Genomic DNA, 4354 nt, shown 5'->3' on the forward strand with positions numbered 1-4354 from the left:
TCTACCTCATAAGCATCCTCGTCTTCATGATTCTTATTATAATCCCCATCATGCTTCTCTTCTTCAAAGCTTCCCTTAGCATAGTCAGCATCAATCTCTTGGATGTCTCTTAAAGTCAGGAACCTATTGTTGGGGCAATCTTTCAAGATATGTCCATAACCCTTGCATTTGAAGCAAATGAGCCTCTCTTCAGTAGCTAAGGGTGTGGAAGAATTCCCTTTGTCACCTTTGAACTTGTCAAACCTACTTAAAGGGGTGGAGCCGCTTGCTTCATCCTTCTTGGTCCCAACTGTTTTGTCCAAGTTCTTCACAAAAGGCATAAAGGTGGAGGCTTTCTTGGCCTTGACATACTTCTCAGCCCTCATGGCCACTTGTACCACCTCCTTGAAACTCCAATAAAGTTGGAGATCAACCTTCTTAGCTAACTGATACGAATGGAAGATGGTCTACAGGACAGTGTGGGTCAACCTTGAAACTCGAATGGAAGATGGTCTACGGGACAGTGTGGCCGTCGCGTCGACCATTGCATCTATATGAGGCAGAGGAAATGGCTCCTTAGGACATGCTTTGTTTAGGTCTGTGAAGTCGATGCAGACTCTCCACTTTCCGTTCTTTTTGCTGACCACCACGACGTTAGCTAACTAATCTGGGTATTTTACTTCGCGGATCTTTCCGGTATCGATCAATTTCTGGACCTCATCATTGATGACCTGGTTCCTTTCAGAAGCGAACTTGCGTCTTTTCTGCTTCACAGGCTTGTGAGCGGGATCGACGTTGAGCTTATGCGTGATAACGTCAGGACTGATACGTGTCATTTCTTCATGGGACCAAGCAAAACAATCTTGGTTAGCTTTCAAGAAATCGATTAACTGACCTCGTATCTCCTGTGACAATGTCGCTCCGATTCGAATGACGCGATCGGGGATGGATGGATCGAGCATTACTTCATCCACATCCTGCTCGCTGGGCGCGTCGGGTGCTGACCCATCCTTTAATTGCTAGATAGCTGCCTTTGGGGGCTTGAGCGACGAACTATAACATTCCCTTGCAGATTCTGCTCGTCCTTTATTTCTTGGACCCCCCATTTGGTAGGAAACTTCAGCGACTGATGATAGGTTGAAGGGATGGCCTTCATCTTGTGTATCCATGGGGTACCGAGAATGATGTTGTATGCTGACGGGCAATCTACGACGTTGAACCTGGTTGGAGGTTGACGCCTTTGGCTAGCGTTGGCGGCGTGATCTCCCGGACAGTATGTTGGGCCTCTCCACTGAAACCTACTAAAACACTAGATTTTTAGTAATATCTTTATCACACAGACCCATACCTTCGAGGGCGCTTTTGAATATGATGTTGGCTGAGCTGCCCCCATCGACCAACACTCGCTTCAACAGGCAGTTGCTGACAGTCAGGGATATGACTAATCCGTCATGATGCTCCACGTCACAGAAGGTCCTTAAGATGCCCCTTTGTCGCTCAGAAGGTCCTTAAGATGCCCCTTATTGAGCATGAACGCGACTTCGCGTCGCAACGCAATGCACTCCTCCATCTTATGCCCATGATCATGATGGAAATGACACCATTTTGACTAATCTTTTTGCGCCTCGGGGCGGTCGCTCTTCTTCGGCCAACGAACTGGCGCTCTGATTCTAGCTAAGGCATTCACAACGCCTCCGACGTCGACGGAGAACCCGTAAGAATCTAAGGTAGGGAAGGTTGGTGACTCCGTCCTTGTGCTGTTACCTGCACTTTCTGCGATGTTAGTAACATTGTTTACCTGGTTTGAACGGCTGTAGGGGTGACTTCACCAGTTGTTCTTCTTAGGGACGAAGGCCTTCCGATCAACGGGAGTATCCGGCGCACGTTGGGTGGATATGGTGTTGAGGATGGCGTCGTCTTCCTCCAACCTCATTTGTGCTAATGCTCGCGACTTAACTTCCTCGAACGTCTGGCACGGGTACTTCGTCAGGCGATTGAATAGCTTCGACCGCAATATTAGCCCTTTCCTGAAACATTCAATAGCAGTCTTAGTATCAAGATTTTTAATGCTAATAATTTCTTTGTTAAAGCGATTATAATAATCGCGAACGGATTCTTTGGGTCCCTGCACGACGCCATATAGAGTCGCTCGTTTGCTTTTCCAGGCTGCGACTGCCTTCAAACTTCTCATAGAACTTATTGACGAGGGTGGAGAAACTGACAATGCTTCCTGGCTTGAGAGATCCCAACCACTTGAGAGCGGGACCGGTGAGCGTGGCTCCGAACGACTTGCACATGCATGCCTCTACTAGATGCCAGGGGATCGACGCTTGCCACATCCGTTGTTTGTATTGCGCGACGTGGTCGCCCGGATCGGTTGAACCATCGTAAGTAGCAGCTAGGGTAGGCAGGTTGAGCTTTTTGGGGAGCACGGCTCTTGAGATCCTATCAACGAACGGTGACTCTACGTAGCCGTCGGGGTGCTCCACGATGCCTGGTGTTGGGGCTCCAGGGAGCTGGGACATGAGCTTCATTAAGCGCCTGTTCTGCTTTTCAATCTGAGTCAGGCGCTTCGTCATAAGGTTTGTTTCTTCTCCAGCTTGGTCGTTTCCTTCATTGTTCAAGGGCTCTTCGTCCTCGGGCTCTTCATCATTTTCAGGTTCTTCGTCATCCGACTCAGAGAGGTTCCCCATATAAGGGATGTCGTTCAAATTTTCTCGACGCCGGGCTTTCGAGGCCTTGGACGATGCTAGCTCCTCTTGTAATTTCTGGGTCCTCTCTTGCGATGTCGTAAAGTCGGTATTTAGACGCTCGTTAACTTGCCTTATTTCGAGCATCTCTAAAATTTATGCTAGTGTTTATGCTAAAATTTATCGCTAACGATGAAATTGAAGTTTGTGGGACGTGTCAACCAGATAATGTTAAGGTCAATGCGACGAAAGAATGTAAAGGGGAGTCAAAGGGGATGAACACACAAAAATGGTGACGCGGAAAACCCCAATGAAGATGGGTAAAAACCGCGGGTGGTTAGAGATCCACCAAACTAATATCGTTCACTATCTTTCTTTGTGACTGAATGTCGTTTACAAGAATGCCAAGTTCACCTTAGTGTTTTTCTCACAATGTTGCGTAAAAAACATAAAAATGACCTCTCTCTCTTTTATATGCCTTTTCTTTCCTTTGGCTCTTTCCTAACGAATACAACAATAAATCTACTCATTATTACATTGATTTCCTTGCTTAAATCACGGAGATCTCCTTCACTTATGTGCCAACGTCTTGACCCACGCTCCTTAACGGCTGAATTTATGGCTGGTTAAACTCTTTCCTTATTTAGCCAGACCGTTACTCATTTAATGTTCCAGCTTCAAATTCCACGTTGCCTGCTACGTCTTCGGGTCTAATTTTCTTTGTCACTGTACCGTAGGTTGTCATGTCATCGTGTCATTGCGTCCTTGCGTCAATGTCAACCTGTAAAAAATTCAGCCATAACAGCTAGCATACCCTATAAGCTTAAGGATAGCCACCTTGAACCTCTTAGCATCATCATTGTCTTTATAATCAAAGACTCTTTCCATCCTTTGCAACCATTCTAGAAACTTTTCGGGCTTCATGGTGCCATAAGATTTAGGTAGGTTGAGTCTTAGGCCACGATCATCCTCTCTTGGTGGTTGTCTATGCCTTGCATGGTTAGTCTCCTCGTCAGAACTAGCTTCATGGTTTCTAGTACGTGCCCTCCTAATAGGACTAGGAGAGTTTGTACGCCAATTGTCACGCATGCCGTGTTGCATCATGCGCATCAATTCATCTATGCGTGTGGTTAGGTCTTCAAGATGCCTATCCCTACGCAAGTTTTGGGCTTGCTCAAAGGTTCGCCCTCTAGGGAATCTTCCTTCTCCACCCTCTCCTCCACCTTGCTTGTTGTCCATGCTACATCCAATCAGAATTTGGCTTGGACGAGCAAAAACTTGCGCTGCAAGTAATGAAGAACAATGTGTGTTTGATCGGGTTCTTGTATGAATTTGTGGATCTTCGATGATTTTCTTTCACCTCTTGACAACTAATAATGATGTCCTTTAATGAAACTTTGTGAAAATTCAAGAATCTTGGAAAAAAAGATTTGATCTTTAAGTGTTTCTTGAAGATCAAACTACTCCCCCGTAAAGGAAAAAATTTCGAGCAATAGGATGAATGCTCGAATCCCTTCAATGGATGTCACCAAAGCTCTTGATACCAGATGATGTATTTAATCTATTAAAAGACTAAATAACAAGTGCGAAAGTTTTGTAAGTAATCAAGATAGTTCGAACAAAGTAAAGAAAACAAAGAACAAGATAGTTCTTAGATTATTCAATGATAAAGGGAAAGCCACCAC

Source organism: Beta vulgaris, chromosome 8, assembly GCF_026745355.1.
Source record: "Beta vulgaris subsp. vulgaris cultivar EL10 chromosome 8, EL10.2, whole genome shotgun sequence".
Taxonomy (NCBI): domain Eukaryota; kingdom Viridiplantae; phylum Streptophyta; class Magnoliopsida; order Caryophyllales; family Amaranthaceae; genus Beta; species Beta vulgaris.